The following is a 20,488-nucleotide window of genomic DNA, read 5'->3' on the forward strand; positions in this document are numbered from 1 at the left end:
TCTGATGTTTATGAAAGGGGATTCCAGCTGAATAACCCTACTGCTTAATAGACTGTAATTTGCACTGTAGTTTGAAGTGTTGATTTTGCAAACCTGTTGAGAATGCAGTTACCTTTTTTTTTTTTTTTTGATGTCTGAGCTCCTTGTCAATGTATGCTTTGATACCTTATTATTGGAAGAGTCACACTGCTTGCTAACTTTGAGTTATATGCTACATGTAAAAATTATTAGTTATATTTGGTGTTTATATATGAGTCCAAGTTGTTAAATGGCTCGAGCTTTCAGGCTCATTTTTGTTCTGAGGATGTGCAGATTGTGCAAAATGACGTGTTGCGTATCCTCACCCTTGGATATGAGCTTACAGGGAAATTATAGTATACAAAGATAAGACACTGATGGGTTTTTCATTAATGGGCTATTTTTTATTCTGGAATGTATCCTCCTTAATGTTTTTAAAATTAAAAATGCCAGATTTTTAAAAAATGATCTTACCTTGGTAAAGTTAAGCATTGACAGTCTCTTGTGAGTATCTTAAGTTTAGAGAATTTTAGTGGACCATAACATTTTGAAATCTGGGAACCACCTGAAGTTTCTTCCCTAGTCAGCTCTTGAAGGACAAAGAATAAGAATTCCAGTCTCCTCACAACCAATTTCTTATTTCTTCATAAATTTTTCTCTGAGTGGAGTTACTGGAAGCCATGCCATATTATGCAACTGAAGGCTTAAATGCTCTGTTCACAATGTTAAATAGAACCCAAGTCTGATCAAGCAGGGCTGTTGGCTTATAGGAGATCTAGCAGGTCACAGTTTGTATTACTGTGCAATGGAAGCCTGTAGTAACCTCATTTTTCTGTGTCTCTGTGTTATGCTGGACTCATCAAGGAGAACAATTGAATTTTTGCTTCATCAGTAACATTTCCACCTGTTCATATAGGGAGATCATTTTAAATCTGATACCGGTGATAAGGAATAGAAAGTAACAGTTGGGTACAGTGAGGGTCTATATAGCCTTATTATTTTTTTCTGGCTGAAGCATCATTATTACATATAGTAGCAAGGAGAAGTACCCAAGTTAGGTTCGTATCAGTCACTTTCATGTTCTGGCACTACAAAGCTCAACAAATGTTGCTTAGTATATTTCTTAGCTATTTACCACTGATCTTGAGGTAGACAAAGCTCTGACTTCACACAAAATGGTTTTTATTAGAATATTTTCCATTTTATTTCTCTAATAATATTCTGCCCCATGATCCCCACGGATTTACTTTATCTCTCCTGTGAGGTATTGTTGGTGTTTTTTTTTTTTTTTTTGAAGATTTTATTTATTTGATAGAGACTACAAGTAGGCAGAGAGGCAGACAGAGAGAGAGGAAGGGAAGCAGGCTCTCTGCTCAGCAGAGAGCCTGATGTGGGGCTCAATCCCAGGACCCTGAGATCATGACCTGAGCCGAAGGTAGAGGCTTAACCAACTGAGGCACTCAGCCACCCCTCCTGTGAGGTATTGTTAAGAATACTTTACTCACGGGGCACCTGGGTGCCTTGGTCTGTTGACCCTCTGCCTTCAGCTAAGGGCAGGATCCCAGAGTCCTGGGATGAGCCCTGTGTCCCTGGGGGAGTCTGTTTGTCCCTCTCCCTCTGACTTTCCCCTGCTCATGTTCTCTTGTGCTCTCTCTCTCCCAAATAAATAAATACAATCTTTAAGAAAAACACACTTTACTCGAATGTACTGCTGTAGAGTTTACAAAGGGCTTCCACAAGCTTTGTCTCATTTGACTCACAACATCCTTAATGAGTGGACAGAGCAACTATTATTACGTTACTGTTAAGGAAATTGAAACTCAGGCCAAAAGACCTTTGGTTACACAACCATTAAGGGGGTGGATTTAAGACTTGAACCTGGGCATGCACTTCGGTAGAGTTCGGTGTTTCTCAGATTATCTTAAGCTCACTAGTTCCACAAGATGTCATGAAGAAGAGTCTCATGGTAGAATGAGTTAGGGAAAGCTTGTATATGCTGCTCCTTCTGGATGTTCTTAGTTTAGTCTAAAATCCCTGTGCCAGTAAGACCAGGTTAACTTTGTTTAACCTAATGCTTCCCTTTATTTGAACATAGAACCTCTTTTTAAATTAACATTCTTTAAACATCTCAAAGTGTTAGTTTCCCTTAAAGTACACTTTGGGGAAGTGTTAATGTAGGAACTTCTATACCATGCTACCCTCACCTTATAGGAGGCTTCCTTTATGGTACCTCATAATTTACGCTTCCTACTCAGTTGAATGCTGGCTTCCTGAAAATATACCAGAATAATCTTATTGATTAAGCAAAGCTGAATTTATTCTTTACCATGGTTAGGATAATCACTTCATTGACAGAGTCTTAGTATACTGTGTTCTGGAAAGAGGGAGAACAAAGGCAGATTATTTGAGGTCTTTTGGGGTCTGGTTTAAGGTGGGTGTCTTGACTGGAGGTCTTCTTTATACTGGACAAATTTAGGACTAGAATTTTAGAGTAAATCTTGAAAAGTAAATAGTCATTCAGTGCTACCTGTTCTGAGAAGAGAGTGTATACTTTGCTTAAGGGAAGGTGTATAGTCTAGTGGTCAGATAATTGACTTTGAGGAAGTTCTTGAAATGAACAATAAAGTCTTTTGCAACTTGAGCTTTCTGGGGTAGTTACCTAGAATATTAATACCATGTGGATGAAGACAGTAGTATAGTAAAGATGTTAATGTTGACAGCTATGTGATTGCAAGTAGTTTCAGTTCTCAGTATCACCCTCTTACTGCCATTCTTTGGTTTGAGCTGAGAAATTCATAATGGGCTGTGGTCCCACAATCTTTACTATAGATCTTCACTGATGTTTGTGGCATTGTGATCATGTATCACGTTTCCTAGATGGTTGTTTCAACATCCATAAAGTTACTTTTTTAAAAAAATTTTTTCTTTTCATAGATCATTTGTTTAATTATACGGTGGGACACCAGTTGCATGGCAGCATTTAAAACTTGCAGGAGCACCTGGGTGGCTCAGTCATTAAGCATCTACCTTTGGCTCAGGTCATGATCCCAGGGTCCTGGGATCGAGCCCCTCATGGGGTTCTCTGCTCAGAGGAAGCCTGCTTCTCCCTCCCCCACTCCCCCGCTTGTGTTCTCTCTCTTGCCATCACTCTGTCAAATAAATAAATAAATAATTCTTTAAAAAAATTAAAACAAATTTGCCATCACCCATCTGAGCCCCTCATAACGGAGAGCTTCTAGGAGAAGGGCTATGATCAAAGTTTGTCGAGTACCTTTTAAACCTGAGCCAAGAGTGCCCAAATTAAGATGGAAGAACAGTTTTCATTTTCATCATGATGAAATGTCTGCAGTACCAGACATGAGATTATTAGGCAAATTACCTAATTTTGTCATTTCTTTGTTAGTCAGATCTCTTTAGAAGTTTTAAAGATGCCAGAGTGGTCTGCAGGGATATAATCATATCATTTACCCCTAAAACAGCACATGCTTCCTCTCAAGACACCAATATTATATCTAATGGGCTCCTGCTCAGTTCAATTTCCTGAATCTCTTGGATGAGGATTGCCGTGGTGGGAACTTTATAGGCTTAGCGGCTTTGTCTAGCTCTTGTGCTTTTTTCTCAGAACATGTAGCATGTAAGATGTCTCCCTATTTCTAGGCCACTTGCAAAGTGAAATAAAGAGTTTATCAGAGAAAAGAAAGCAGTCTAGGATCCGCTATGAGTGGCTAAGGTTTCAATTTTCAAAACAAGGCCCAATTTTTCTCCTTTCACTAATTCACCTTAATTACATTTTCTAAGAGGCAGATGAATGAGTCAGAGTGGCTGATATCAAACTGTTCTCTAGGCAGGTGTCCATTTACCCTGGTGACAAGCCCTTGTCCAGTTTGCTGCTAGTAGCCAATAGGCTTTCGTGTTATAGATCTAACTGGATTACAGATCAATTTTTTGTCACAAAATGGAGTTATTGGTGGCCACCCAGTCATCTGTTTTTGGTTAGGATACCCCTGTGGGGTTGTCAAATAGTTTATGATTTGGGGCCACTTGAGAGTAGTCTGGCCCCAGGTGTTGAAATTTATAGTGTCAGGGTCATCAGTTAGGCACATCTCAAGTGAAAGAAATCGTGTGTTTTACCTGTAAAACTAGATAAAGTGAGAGAGCTTCCAAATCTCTACCATATGTTCTCTAGTTCTCTTTCAGGGTCAATATCTGAAGGTTCAGATATGAAAGCTAGCTCCTACAAAAGGTCCCAAATACTAGTTTTTGTGGATATGAGAGTCTTTTTTTTCTGCATAGAATGTCATAGAGGATTTTTTTTTTTAAGATTTTATTTATTTATTTGACAGACAGAGATCACAAATAGGCAGAGAGGCAGGCAGGGTGGGGGCAGGGGCTGGAAGCAGATGTGGGGCTCGATCTCAGGACCCTGGGATCATGACCTGAGCCAAAGGCAGAGGGTTTTTTTTTTTTTTTTTTTTTAAGATTTTTTATTTATTTGTCAGAGAGAGGGAGAGAGAGCGAGCACAGGCAGACAGAATGGCAGGCAGAGGCAGAGGAAGAAGCAGGCTCCCCGCCGAGCAAGGAGCCCGATGTGGGACCTGATCCCAGGACGCTGGGATCATGATCTGAGCCGAAGGCAGCTGCTTAACCAACTGAGCCACCCAGGCGTCCCAAAGGCAGAGGTTTTAACTCACTAAACCACCCAGGTGCCCCTCATAGAGGATTTAGATTTCTGGCTGTCCATGTGTCATTTGCCATCTAAAAAGTTGCCTATTGAAAGGATTGAATTTATTTACCCAGAAAGTTACCAGTATTTCTGGTTTGTTTTTGAAGTCAGATTAGCATTCAAATCATTAGACTGAGTCAGGATCTGCCCTATGAATGTTGGTTGGCGGCATCAAGTCACTTCAGGGCCCAAATAGAACAAAAAGGCTGGAGAGTGAATTTTCTCTCCTTTTCCCCTTGGACATCAAAGTTCCTGTTTTGGGGATCTTTGAACTTGGACTGAATAATTCCCTGGCTTTCCTGTTTCTCTAGCTCGCAGAGTAGATGACAGATCACAGGACTTTTTGCCTTCATAACCATGTGATCCAATTTCTCTCTCTCTCTAAATAAATACATTTATTTATTTATCTCTCTTATTTATCTCTTTCTAAATAAATACATTTATTTATTTAGTTTGTTCATTAGTTGCTTCTGTTTTTCTGGAAAACCCTGATACACCAATGTTGGTTCAGTACAGTGGCCAGTTTTTCCTTACTGTGGTCAGTAGTTTCATGTAAATTTTTTACAACATCCCGTGCTGAGAGAGGTCAAGAGATCATCCGTATGCAGTTTGCATCCAGATTTCTTCCAGTAGCTATCTTCTAACTCTGGATCTAATTACTGGCATCTTATAATATAACTTCACCTCTCCAAAGGTTTGGTCTTTTTGGGGTTACATGGATGCTAGGATGTTAGCAAGAGATGCCTGTCTCGCATTGTGATCATCCAGGGTATTTTGTTTTGTGTTGTGTTATCCCTTTTGAGATGAGTTCCAACCATTATAATACCAGTACTTTAGGAAACATCAGAGTATTGGAAGTTCTTTAATCTGCTGACTGATCTTAATTAGATTTTCTGCTGAGATCCAGACTCATACCTGTTACCAGTTTATGTATTGATTCTCTTATGTGTAAGTAGTCAGCAAGCTCTCTTGAGTATAATGGCAAATCTGCCCCTTACAGGGAGTCACATCCTAGAGGTGAAGCGTGAGACTTGTTACAGTGTCTTTCTTCTAATATTTTTCTGGGTAGGTTCATCCACAAAGAAGTTTAAGTCTGTGTTTTCTAATCAATTTGGAGCATAGGTCATTCATGCATAAAGATTAAACAGTTATGAGTATCTCCTTCAGGTCATAGAAGGGCAGCAGTATTGAAAGTATGGCAACAATGAGTATAAATGCATGCACGGAGAAAATAATGGGATTTCGTAGAAGATAGGATTACCTGCTGAGTACCAAAAGATGTACCAAAGATGGTACAGCATGAGACACCATCACGTTTAAAGGAGATTTCAAAACAGAGTCTGCAGGTTAGTTGCTGTTCTTCTCAGGTCAGTAGGTTTTGCTGCTAGGTTAAGAGGAAGATTATAGCGAGCACTTGGCCTTTAGTGCTTCCCATGAAATTGAGTCAGAATGTTAAAAGTTTGTTTAGGTTCCTCTTGTACAATTAGAAATGTTTATAATAAATAGAAAATCCATACAGAGATATTGCTGAAGAGCTCACCTTTGCTGTTGGAGCACAAAGACCGCCTGGGGTAAGCTGTAAATGAAGGAGTGTAGGTGTGTCCCAATACTACTTTATCTCTAAAACAAGTGACTGTATATGGACATTTTCTTTTAATGAAGAATTTGCTCTTTACAGTTTATTGTGGTTACTAACAAATTTGGAATTCTTTCCACCATCTTATTTTGTGCTTTGTAAGTGTTCTTCTTATATACCTATTTTCCCCTTTCTTTTCCGATAGAGATTTTTAAAAATTTTGTTTTAAAATCCATCTTCTCCATTGAATTGATTCTCTCTCTTACTAATTTTTTTTGTGCTCCCAGAAATTCTAAACAGCATGTTTAACTTAACAGATACAAAATGTGATTGCTATTTTTGCCCATCATCCAAATTATATTTTATTACTTTTTATCTTACTTCTCTGTATTTAACCCCACAATTTTGGTATCATTGTCACTGCCTTATATAGTAGTAGTTTAGACTTTCTTATGCATTTTCCACTTATTTTGCTCACCATTGGTTTCTGCATCATAGACCATTTTTAGGAGGGTCTCTTTTATTTCTTTCTTCCGAATTTTAGAAGTTGTTATCAGACTGATTTTATTAGACTGATTTCTTTGATGTAATCTTTTTCTCTAGCTGCATTAAGATCTACCCTTTGTTGTTCTGTAACGTCTAGTTGTGAATCTATTTAAGCATTTTAGGATTTGAGATTCTTTTTTTTTTTATAAAGATTTTATTTATTTATTTGACAGAGAGATCACAAGTAGGCAGAGAGGCAGGCAGAGAGAGAGGAGGAAGCAGGCTCCCTGCTGAGCAGAGAGCCCAATGTGGGGCTCAGGACCCTGAGACCATGACCTGAGCCGAAGGCAGAGGCCTTAACCCACTGAGTCACCCAGGCAGCCCTCATTGAGATTCTTGAATCTGAGGATTTGTTCCTTTTATCAGTTTTGGAAAATTTTCAGCTGTTATGTTTTTGAATATTGCCTCATCCCTATATTATTTATTAGCACCTTCTGATAGTCCTACTAGAGATGTGTTAAACACATCTCTGTTCTCAGTAGCTATTAAATTTCCTTTTTTTATCTCTTATTAAACTCTTCCTTCATTCTGAATAATTTCTTCAAAATTATCTTTAATAATAATTCTTCAACAATGTCTTTTCATCTCTTTATTGAGTTTCTTTTTTTTTTTTTTAAGGTTTTATTTATTTATTTGTCAGAGAGAGCGAGAGCGAGCACAGGCAGACAGAGTGGAAGGCAGAGGCAGAGGGAGAAGCAGGCTCCCTGCGGAGCAAGGAGCCGGATGCGGGACTCGGTCCCAGGACGCTGGGACCATGACCTGAGCCGAAGGCAGCTGCCCAACCAACTGAGCCACCCAGGCGTCCCCTCTTTATTGAGTTTCTAAATCCAATTATATGTTTTAAATTTCTAGACACTCTACTTATGACACATGCCTATTCATACTCTTAAGTACTATCTTTTGATATTTATATATAGTCAGTGTAATTATTTCCAGACATTGTGAGTCTGATATGGTTGTATTCTGTTTGAGTGTCAGTCATGTATGCTGATTTGTTTTCTCCTATACCTTAGGAATTTTTTAATCTTAATTCATAATTTACTTTATCTGTACATTCCTGGAGACCTGGCTTTACAAAGTTCCACTAGGATTTGCATTTATTTCTGCCAGTCACTTGGGAGTGTTTTATTTTTTTAAATTTATTTATTTTTAAAGATTTTATTTATTTGACACAGAGAGAGATCACAAGTAGGCAGAGAGGCAGGCAGAGGGAGAGAGGGAGGGAAGCAGGCTCCCCGCTGAGCAGAGAGACCTATGCGGGCCTGGATCCCAGGACCCTGAGATCATAACCTGAGACGAAGGCAGAAGCTTAACCCACTGAACCACCCAGGCGCCCTAAAGGAGTGTTTTAAATTAAATTCTCACGTTGGAGTTTTTTTCACCCCCAAAGGTACTATAGGTTTTGCTTGTGTGTGCAGGGCCAGCTTGTGGAGAAACTCCCAGAGGAATCTTCCCTGCTTCCAGAGCTAAGGTAAAATAGGTACATTTCCTTCCTATCTCCTTCTGTGTTTATCTTATTTCTGAGGGAGTTGTTGGTGGGTCTCATCTTATCTGACCTGTCATCCTACCTAAGTCCTAGATGTTTTTCCTCTAGTCCCCTTGTTTGTATAAAGACCAAAAACCTGGGATCCACTAACACTGATCAGCAGAGCCATCAGTGGTAACTATTAGCTCTTATACTTAGCTGTCTCACTTGATTAGTTCCTGCTTCGTTTTTGGCCTGTGGAGTGTTTCTTCATAATGCCCAGCCATGAATATAATTAGATTAAAATTTTTTTTAATCCAGAAATTTTAGATGTCTGTCCCAGGAGTTTTTCTTAAGTTATCCATTCCACTAAATCATTTTGCCTGAAACAGAACTACTCTCCTATTCTTTCTGGTATTGTGGGTTTACACTTTAAAAAAAAAAAAAATCTCTTTACCATTACTTTAATAGTGTTTTGAGAAAATGTAGAGATTAATAAAAACTTTTGTTGTGGGAGGTCTTTTAGCTATTACATTGGGGGCTTTTATATACTGAAACATGGGGTGGTGATGTCACAGACAGAATTGAATTTAAGTTTATAGCTGCATCCCAAAAATTAAGTGTGATGCTTTTTTTTTTCCTTTTATTGTCAGATATTTTCATTAGATCAGTTGGGTTTGCAGATGAATGTGTGTATCTAAAGGTATGTTCCTGTGTCATTTCATTCAATTAAGCTATTATTGCTGATAGATTCAATTGATAAATACTCATTTTTAAAAAAGATTTTATTTATTTATTTGACAGAGAGAGACACAGCGAGACAGGGAACACAAGCAGGAGTGGGAGAGAGAGAAGTAGGCTTCCCACAGAGCAGGGAGTCCAATGTGGGGCTCCATCCCAGGACTCTGGGATCATGATCTGAGCAGAAGGTGGACGCTTAAAGACTGAGCCACCCAGGCACCCTGAATTCTGCTCATTTTTTTTTTTAAAGATTTTTTATTTATTTATTTGACAGACAGAGATCACAAGTAGGCAGAGAGGCAGGCAGAGAGAGAGAGGAGGAAGCAGGCTCCCTGCTGAGCAGAGAGCCCGATGCGGGGCTGGATCCCAGGACCCTAGGATCATGACCTGGGCCGAAGGCAGCGGCTTAACCACTGAGCCATCCAGGCGCCCCAATTCTGCTCATTTTTAATGAAACTTTAAAATGATATAAAGGAGATATCATAAAGTTATAAATGTTGAGACTTTTACTCCTAGATGTGCTTTCTATAATGTTAGCTCTTTATTAAATTTATAAAGGGCAGAGAGTGACCTTCTAATGGGACAGAAGAGAAATGAAAATACTTGAGAGTTACTATCTTAAGATCTTATTCATATAAAAAAAACTGTTTTGTAACAAAGGACAAAATAGTTAATTAACTTGGTAAAGATAAATTTCCTTTTACCTTGGAAAGGGCACATTTGTAATTAGTTTTATGTTTGGGGTAGGATTGACCCAGCAACAAATTCTCAATATGGTAAAATGCAAACCTCATTTATTTGGGTAGAAACAATAGAACAGAAGGGCCTAAACTTGTGATCTGTGCTTCATAGGGTTTGGGATCCCCTGAAATTATGTATAGTTTTACAGATAAAATTATGTTCTTGAGTTTTCCTAGGCCCCAACCCTCCCTAGCTCTCACATTCCTTTTGGCATAAGGTACGTTTATGCAGTGCACAAACTGTGTAACTGTATATATATGGTAGTTAGAGTTCCCAAAAGCTTGGATCCCGTAGTTTGAGAAACTGAAAAACATAAATGAAAGCAACATGATTTTACATACTGAAGAAAAATTGTCTTATGGGGTTGGGATTTTAAAAACTTAAAAGTTGGAGGTGCCTGGGTGGCTCATTCATTGAGTGTCTGCCTTCAGCTAGGGGAGTAATCCCAGGGTCCTGGGATCGAGCCCTGCATCTGGCTCCCTGCTTGGCAGAAGTCTGCTTCTCCTTCTCCTACTTCCCCTGCCTTTGTGTTCTTCTCCCGCAGTCTCTCTGTCAAATAAAAATTTAATCTTTTAAAAAAACAATAGCAACCCTTAAAAGTCATCCTTATCAGGTGTGTTAATTGTGGAGGTGATAATAGTAAAGTCTCTCAGTCAGACTTTATTTTTCATGTTAACAGATCTTTTTTATTTATATTGACATCCTTTTGTGTGTGTTTACCACATCTGGGAGGGCTATTCATCCTCAGAGAAGTGGCTCTCCTGCAGATCTTTAAAAAATTGTTGGAGGGATGCCTGGGTGGCTCAGTTGGTTAAGCGTCTGCCTTCAGCTCAGGTCATGATCTCAGGGTCGTAGGATCAAGTCTTACATTGGGCTCCTTGCTCAGTGGAGAGCCTGCTTCTCTCTCTGCCTGCCTCTCCCCCTGCTTGTTCTTACTCTTTCTCTTTCAAATGAATAAAATCTTCAAAAAATAAATAAATAAAAACTTGATGGATTTCTTGAAGACTGGGCTTAAAATGTGCCATGCTAAGTGGCTGTTTTTCCAGCTGACGTTTCAGACTGGCAAGTAACTTGGGCACTGGTTAACCATAGTTTTAGTTCACAGTTCTGTTTTTTCTTTTCAAGGGAAGTAGCTATTAGATCTTTCAAAGAAAACATTACCAAAAGAAAGGAAATATGGGGAAAAGAGCAACAGAATCTTTGTTTGCCAAATATAAAATGATATGATTGGCACAAATTATTAGGCAGTTGGTTTGTTAAAAAATATCTCAGACATCAGTAGGGCCAAGTTCATTTTTTTTTTTTTAAAGATTTTATTTATTTATTTGACAGAGAGAAATCACAAGTAGATGGAGAGGCAGGCAGAGAGAGAGAGGGAAGCAGGCTCTCTGCTGAGCAGAGAGCCCGATGCGGGACTCAATCCCAGGACTCTGAGATCATGACCTGAGCCGAAGGCAGCGGCTTAACCCACTGAGCCACCCAGGCGCCCAAGTTCATTTTTTATTAACAAATGGAAATTGTATTTCTTTTAGGCTTTTTTGCTTTTTTTTCTTTGTATAAATCAATTATTTCCTATCTGGCATTCCACACACAAAAAATTTCTCCCTTAAGAAAATGTAGGACTTAACATTTCCTATCAACAACCTTGCAATATACCTTTCTCTTTCCCAGCTAAGAATGCTCATTTTTTCATCTTTTTGCTAGCTAGTGGTAGACTTCTTTGAGAGGTCATATACATACATCCTTGAGCAGTGCTGATCGCAGTCTTATGACAGTCCTTTTTTCCATGTTGGCTAAAAGAAAACCCAGCTTGAGTCCTGCGTTGTCTGTCCATGGATGTGGGAGACCCTCTTTGCTTATTCAATTACTCTCTCAAAGAGTTATTACTCCTCAGGGATCACCTCACAGTCTGCCTCCATCTGAAACAGATCATGTAATGAGTAAAATTCTCATTCGTGAACATCTTTAAGACTATTTTATGCACTTAGCAAAGAGGGTATACTTCATTTAAGACTATTTTATGCACTTAGCAAAGAGGGTATACTTCATTTAAAATGAAGATATTTAAAAACAATATCTTTTTAAACAAGATATTGTCCTGCTGATGTTTTTTTCTGGGGTCCAACATCGTCTTGTAGGATTTACACATCAATATCTGCAGAGCTTACCTCCAGCAGTCATAATAAAGTTTTGCACATGTCATACCCTTCAGAAATGTTTCTTGTAGGGGTGCCTGGGTGGCTCAGTTGGTTAAGTAGCTCAGGTCATGATCCTGGATTCCTGGGGTAGAGTCCCACATCAGGCTCCCTGTTCAGTGGGGAGTCTGCTTCTCCCTCTGACCTCTCCCCTCTCATTTTCTCTCTTGCAAATAAATAAATAAAATCTTAAAAATAAAAAAGAAATGTGCCATGTGGAACATGTGTTCACTTAACAGAACCACTTTTTAAAAAAATCCTTTAAAATTTTTATTTTGAAGTAAGTGTACACATACAGAAAAGATTGGCAAAGCTAATACAGAGTTCCCATGTAACCTTTACTCATGTCCTGTCATGTTGGTAGTCAACAGAGTTAAGAGGAAAATTAATATCGACACCCAACTTTTAACTTATTCGAATTTGAACAGTTTTCCCACTCATGTTGAAGTAATCCTCTGGTCCCAGATCTAACCCAGGATCACACACACACTGTGTGTATTTGTCAGGTCTCTGTCTCCTTTGTCTTTCTTGACCTTGACACTTCTGGAGAATACTGATCAGTTAATTTCTAGAACATCCCCCAATTTGGTTTTTTCTAATGCTTTCTGAGGATTAGATGTGAGTTGATATATTTTTCTGCAAGAACATCACGGAAGTTATGTTGAACCCTCCTCCGTGTGTCCTCTCAGGGGCACAGGATCTTGCTGTGCCTAATTCCTGGTGACATTCACTTCGATTACTTAAGATGTTGTGTGGCAGGTTTCTGCCCTGTAAGGTAACTGTTTTTGCCTTTGTCATTAGTATTTCGTAGGGAGATACTTGGAGACCATGCAAACATCCTTTTTCTCATAATACTTTTGCTTCCTGATTTTATTGTCCATTAATGGATCATCTATGCAATAGTACATTCGGTATTTGCCTAATGGTGACTCTGTTTCCTTCATTCCTTCCACATTTATTAATTGGAATGCTAATTTTTTAAAAGATTTTATTTAGGTGACAAAGAGAGCACAAGCAGGGGCAGTAGCAGAGGCAGAGGGAGAAGCAGACTCTGCTGAGCAGGGAGCCTGAGGTGGGGCTGGAACCCAGGACCCTGAGATCATGACCTGAACTGAAGGAAGATGCTAAAAATCACCCAGACACCCATCCGCCTCACTCTTTTTCTATAGGCAAAGCTCATTAATATATGGTTTAACCTTTTGGCATTTCTTTTGAACAAATGAATGAATATACATAGACACACATATATTGTTGTATCCCCTCTGTCTTATACAAAAGGTAGCATACTATAGATACTCTTCATTTTGCTTTTTAAATTTAATATGTTCTGGAAGTCACTCCATATAAATTCACTGAGATCTTCATTCTTTTTTTTTTTTTTTTTTTACAGCTGCATACTATTTCACTGTGTGGTGTCTCAGTGTATTTGGCAATTCCCCTACTGGTGGCATTGAGCATCTGGGTTGCTTCTAATATTTTGTAGTTATAAGCAGTGCTGCAGTGAATCACTTTGTGCTTACTCATTTTGTATTGCTGGAGGTTTATCTTCAGAGTAGACTCCTAAAAGTGAGATTGTGGGGGCAGAAGTTAAGTATATCTGTAGCTTTTGTTAAGTGTTGTCAAATTTCATTCCCAGAAGGATGGTATCAATCTTCATTTCCACTGGCAATTTACAAGAATAGTTCCCCACAGTTTTGCCAACAGAATGTATTATCATACTTTCTAATTTTTGCCAGTCTGATAGGTAAAAATGGTATCTCAGTGTTTTTTTTTTCTTTAATTTATATTTCTCTAACTTTTTTTTTCATGTTTTTAAGGATTTTTTATATTTCAGGGGTGAATTGTCTCTTTTTTTCCATTTATTTCTACTGAGGTTTTTGGTCCTTTCTTTTCTTTTCTTTTTTTAAAAAAGATTTTATTTCTTTATTTGACAGACAGAGATCACAAGTAGGCAGAGAAGCAGGCAGAGAGAGAGGGAGGAAGCTCTGAGACCATGATCTGAGCCTTCCCCACTGAGCCACCCAGGCACCCCCCTTTCTTGATTTTTAAGAGCACTTTACCTTTTATAGATAAGCCTTGCAAATACTTTCTCCCACTTTGTCAATTGTCTTTTATCTTTGTTTATTATGGTTGGGCTTTTAAAATTGTTGTTCTATATTGTACTTATTTTTATGTGGTCAGATTATTGGTCTTTTCTTTAATTGCCTCTTTATTTTAAGTCTTTGTCTCTACACCCAAATTGAAGAGGAATTTACTCATATTTTATTCTCGTATCTGGATAATTTTGTCAGATATCTGATACATTTTAGAGTTCATTCTTTTGTATGGAGTGCAATAGAGATCTGATTTTACCTTTTGTTCCAAATGGCTTTCCCCTTGTCCTGACACCACTCGAAAGTGATTTGAGATGTCACTTTTAGCATATACTAAATTATATCAAATCACCTTTTAAAATTCATTTTCGCTCTTTTTGTACTTAGTCATGGTGTGGTTGGTGTTATGTTATCTGTTCATTGCCTTTGGCCACACATAATGCTCCAGACTGATATTTATTCTTCTGAGAGAATAGTTAATTAAGCCAGAGAAATTTACCTTCTGGCTATGTATTTATTAAACACTGTTACCCAAATTGAACCCACAGCTCTAAGGCATTGCATTGCTTCTTCTGCCCAAATGTTATCTGAGTCCGTCTCTGTTGTTAGGCTAAAATGAGGCTTCCTAAAATGAGTTGCAGGGCTGCTAGCTTGGAACTACTATATTGAGACCTTGAATAATGGTCTCATGAGCATTAGTTTTATAAAGGTTCATTGTCTTTGGCTCCTTGACTTGTTTTCTTAATTCAGCTGCTAGATCTTGGGAGACAAATTGTAATATTGTGGTTACTACCAGACTAGTCATTAGAAATATGAGATAATTTAACTTTCGTGCTATACCTATGTCTTAAGTACAGAGTTACCTGGCAACAATGACATCCTTGTTAAAATACAAAAAATCTGAAACAAAGTCCAGATGTTGTCCTTCCAAGATGACTTTACATTGATGTGAGGAGAAACACTCTCCTAGCAGTGCCTGGCTGGCTCAGTCAATGGAGCATGTGACTCTTAATCTCAGGGTTGTGAGTTTAAGCCCCATATTGGGTATAGAGATTACTTAAAAATAAAACCTTAAAAAAAAAACAAAACCCATCCTAAAGAATCTTCCTGTTTACAAAGAAACAATGAGCCATATGGGAAATAGATTAATGTAGGCTAATGCAGTATTGTACCTTTTCCCCATCCTATATAAGGCCTGCCTTAAATTTTTGATTAGTGCTGTAGTCTAGCTTTGCTTACAAATCACCTCAAATTTTTGGGCTTCAAATTTCAGAATATATGGAAAGTGCCTCAAAGTCAAGAGAAATTTTTATTTCTTACCCTTATTTTGTCCTTTTATTTGATACTGATTTTATTTTGTTATTTTTTTCCTGACATTTTAAAGTGAAGAAAGTTGCCGTCCAAATGAAACCAAGGCATCTATTACAGTTATTTTTCATTTACAGACGTGTCATTCACACCCTTGCCCTCCAGAGGGAGCAAGAGGGTTATAGTTAAATAGTAACGGATCCTGAAAAAAAAACTTTAACCTCCCTTGTTCTCACCCCTCCTCTCCCTCTTGTCTTCCTTTTTTCTCTTTTATCCTACCTACATAAACATGTTGGTTTTATTTTATTTTATTGAAAGATTTTATTTATTTATTTATTTATTTGAAAGAGAAAGAATCAGAGAGATAACATGAGTTAGGGGGGAGCAGATTCCCCACTGAGCAGTGAGCCTGATTCAGGACTTGATCTCAGGACTCCAGGATCATGACCTGGGCTGAAGGCAGTCGCTTAACCAGCTGAGCCACCCAGGTGCCCCAACATGTTGGTTCTAAAGAATCATGTCTTCTTTATCATTTTCTATTTTCCTCCTTCTTTTATGTGACATCCACATAGGTTTCCCTAAACCCTTATTAAGTCTCTGTCTTCTAGTTGCCAGCCTTGCTTCCATTCCACTATGCTGGTTCAGAAGAGTGATTCTTAAGGAGCCCAGGTGGAAATTTGTTTCAGCAGTTGGGGTATTTTTTGGGAAATGGTACTGGTTCTTCACCCCCATCACTGCACTCTGCACCTCCCCCCACTCAGAGGGCTGACGCATTCTTTTTTCCCCATATTCCTACCCAATAACAGAAATGTTAGAGTGTATGGTTTGGGGTAGTCAGAGTGTCCACCCTGTGGTTGGCTTCTGGGCTGAAAAACTGGTCCATCACAAGATGTTTTGTGGATAGAAAGATCCGTTATTCAGGAGTGCTTTGTTTCTCCGTGATCTCCATGATGAAGAATCCCAAGTGTTTGTTACTTTCTCTCAGATAAAAGTCTGTACAAAAACAATTACCTAGTTCCCACATACACATTTTCTCTCTCCTCTGTGGTTATAGCTGAAACCTAGATGGGTTTGTGGTGCCTGAGTCTGGACCTTAAATGTTACAGTGAATCCTGAGAGCTTACCTTGAAGTAGGTTTGGACTGGGTTGGGATTCTTCTTGTCCCCCTTGTCCTAACGTGGCTTGGCCTCCAGAAGCTTCTACCCCTGTACCGTCCATGCATGGACCTCGCCTTTCTTCATAACATTTTAGGCACCATCTGTATGCTTCGGATTCTAAAGTTTTTATCATCATCATATCTGGGCCCCCTTCTAAGTGGCCTAGATGTTTATCTGACATCATCTAACATGAGCACTTAGATGTTTAATTGAAATTTCAAATTTACTGGATGCAAAACAGAATCCTTGACTTTTCCTGCCTCAAAGCTGTTTCTTCTCTAGTATTCCCAAATGGACCATCTGTCTATTACTTAAGGAGTCATTCTTGGTTCCCCATTTTCTTCACCCCCTACAATCTTATTCTTCAGCCAATTCTATTTTAATTCCAAAATATTTCCTCCATATGCCTGCTTTACTCTCTCTATCCTGCTCTCTACTTCACATCAGTGTGCTGCATTTCTCTCTCATCCAGACCATTAAGGTAGATTCCTAACTGGTGTAATGATGGCAATGACTTGGAAGAATTTAATGTGCTTTTCTCTTTTTCCCAAATATACCTGCTCAGAGAAGGGATAAAAGAATACAAACCGAGGGGCACCTGGGTGTGTCATTTGGTTAAGCATCTGCCTTTGGCTGAGATCATGATCTCAGGGTCCTGGAATAGAGCACCATGTCATGTCGGGCTCCCTGTCCAGTGGGGAGTCTGTTCTCCCTTGCCTTCCCCCTCTCCCGCTTGTGCTCGCGCACGTGTGCGCGCTCGCTCTCTCTCTGTCTCTCTCAAACCAATAAATAAAATCTTTAAAAAAACCTTACAAACCGAAAAAGCTAACATTTGGCTTCTGACATTAAAAAATAGGGTTGTCCAGAAAGACAGTAGACTTGAAAGCTAGTCTTTATAGGGAGAGAAAGGATTTTATAAATGTTTTTAGTGCCCATTTACATAGCAGAGATCAGGACTAAAAGACTTGATTATAAATGTCTCCAACAACACAGAGAATGTCTGTACTATTCACCCCTCATGCTGAGTGAGAGAAGGCTGTGCAGATGATGGGGCCACGGTAAGGAGGCCTGCACACCCTCTTACACGGATTTTTGGAGGAGGAAGGCAAGAGGGAAAGAAGAGAGGTGATAATGGTCGGTTAGGGAAGCCCAGGGAGAGAGAAGTGAATTAGATACCTGGAGGTAGGGCCGAGGGCCTCCTCTTTGGCCTCTAGTATGGGACACTGGTAAAAAGTCACCCGAGGGCCCTGTGAGGGATCTTTCTGGTCAACCTGGAGGGTGACCGCATGTAAGTAAATTCAGAGATGTGGTCAGAGAGAGTGAGGATCTCATTTGTATCCCCAAGCCTTCCTCTGTTTTTCTAAGACATGAACATGGAATTGCAAGCCACCAGGGCTGACATGTGCCTATTGAGATTGGGGCTGCGAGACGTTCAGAGGGGCCTATCATGTCAGTGAAATTGGAGGTGACTGCCAGTCCCACGCGGCTGAGAGCTTGGTAAAGGTCAAGATATAGACCCACTCAGCCTCAGCTGCAACCCCTAATGACTCCATTTAGGCTAATGACATGAGGGACAAGGGACATTGCTAGGGAGCCAGAGGACCCTGCATGGTTTTGAGGACTCTTTTCCCCCAAATCCATAAGGTCATGCATCTTTCTCTCGCTCTGTACACCATCCTGGAGCCTGGGGCAGTGCCAAAATCTAGAGATTAAGTGCATCTAACCAAAGAGGCTGAGTTTTACCTAAAAAGACTGCTTCAGTCACTGTATTGGTCTAAGGGTTATCTCCCTGCTCCTTTCACTTTCCTAGAGTTGATAGGAGCTAGTGAGCAAGAATAGATGGTCTCTGGACCAAGCTGAATTCTGATTTCTCCCCACATTTGGAGTTCTGGGCTAAGTTCATTGCAAACCTGCTACGTCGGTTTCTTCTGCATCCATCCTCACTGCTCCTACAAGTGCCTACTGCACACAGGAAGCCGAGCAGGATCGTAACACCTTTCTACATGGTCCAAAGTCTTCCCATTGGGCACAGAATAAAGTACCAACACCTCACGTCAGCATACAGGGCCCTGTATGGTCAGGGCCTGTCTCCTCTCTATCCTCCTAAACCCTGTCCTCTGATCTCCAGCTCAGTGGCCCTTCTGTTCCATGAACAAGCTCTGCTCTTTCCCATCTCAAGCCTTCATACTTGCTGTTTATGCTGATGCCTTCCCTTTACCCTTTCTTTCCCAGCGTCCATCCTTTCTCACTTTGTTCTGTAACCCCGTAGGCTGACCATATGAATTGCATCCATGGACACACTAGTGTTCTGGCTTCCTATTGGAATTAGCCAACAGAAAGCCTAGCAAGGGTCAGACAGAGGGAGGGAAAAGATACTCAATTCAGGATATTTATTCTCCCTGCTGCTTTCTGGCTAGGTCACAGGTAATTGGCTGTGTCCCAGGAGTGCCCTAGCTCCCCCCACCTTTGGGAGATCCCATTCTCTCTCTAGTTTCATTAAACTCTGTCTGTACTTTTGTCCAGAGTCCCCTTTTGGGTGTCACCTGCTTCCTGCCAGACCTCGGCCATCGTACCCTCATGCTCCCTTCTGGGCTCTCTGCATGCTGGTTTCTTCTTGAGTCTGAGATCAGACATCACTGCCTCAGAGAGCCCTTCCCTGACTACCTCCCCATCTCACTACCCACCCCCATGGCTTGCCTCTTGTTCTTTATCTCTTTATCACTGCATGTTTTTACTTTCTTGCATTACAGGGATCAAAATTGGATTCTATCTTTTTTGTTTTGTTTTGTACTTGTCTCTTTGATTTGGACTATAGCCAAGAACAGCAAGAGGCTTGTCCATAACTCCGTCTTGTGTCCCCAGTGCCTAGAATCAAGCTTGCATGTAGCAGGTAGCCAGTGCATGGGGTTCGAGGACATGAAGGAAGAGCTGATTCTTGCTCTTGAGAAGCCTGGATCTTGAGGCTGGGTGTATGTGAAGGTGTCAGAGGCAGGTCAGGAAGCCATCTCATTTCCTTGTACCTTCATTGCAGAAGGTGCAAACAGTGCCTCTAGGGTCCTATTTGCCAACCAACTTTAGTCACCAATACTCAGGAAGTAGGATAGGAGATTCAGAATAAGCCCTTTGAATGAAAACATGGAAGAGTGTCTACACTGTCTAATACCTCTCTCTCCTTTACCTAGTTTAGGTGTGTCTGGTCTCAGCTGTGTATGGAAGCAGCTTTGTGTTTCTCTGGGGCCTGGGGGTGGAATATCCTTCTGAGAGGACAGTTTTGGGCTGCCTGGGCTGCTTGAGGAGAGCAGGGCGGGTGCCCAGTGGAGGCATGCTCAACCTTAGCTGACTGTCAGGGTCCCCCTTTGAACTTACCCAGTTCTCTAGGCCATGGCCCAGGCCCCCTGAGTCCTACTTTTCAATGGATGGGCTCAGGTATCTCAACTTTTTCAAAGTTACACAGATGTTTCTAGAAAACGGGCCAGATGAGAGCTACTGGACAGGCATAAAGAGGGGCTTTGCTTAGTTCCATGAACTCAAGGATCTAATCATGTTGCTTTAAACTTCCTGAACCATTAGCACAAGGCTGGCTGAGGAGCCAAATATATTTTGTGTCTGAGCCCATCAATGTTTCCTCTCATGTCTTGGGGATGATTTCTCATTTTTGTGTCTCATTTCTTTTACTCAACATAATGTTTTTATTATTTATTCATTTAAGATTTTATTTATTTATTTGACAGACAGAGATCACAAGTAGGCAGAGAGGCAGACAGAGAGAGAGAGGGAAGCAGGCTCCTGCTGAGCAGAGAGCCCTATGTGGGACTTGATCTCAGGACCCTGGGATCATGACCTGAGCCGAAGGCAGAGGCTCTAACCCACTGAGCCACCCAGGCACCATATTTATTTATTTTTAAAATTTATTTGAGAGAGAGAG

The sequence above is a fragment of the Mustela putorius genome, unplaced genomic scaffold, assembly GCF_011764305.1.
Source record: "Mustela putorius furo isolate JIRA1106 unplaced genomic scaffold, ASM1176430v1.1 tig00000129_pilon_pilon_pilon, whole genome shotgun sequence".
In the NCBI taxonomy this organism is placed as follows: Eukaryota; Metazoa; Chordata; class Mammalia; order Carnivora; family Mustelidae; genus Mustela; species Mustela putorius.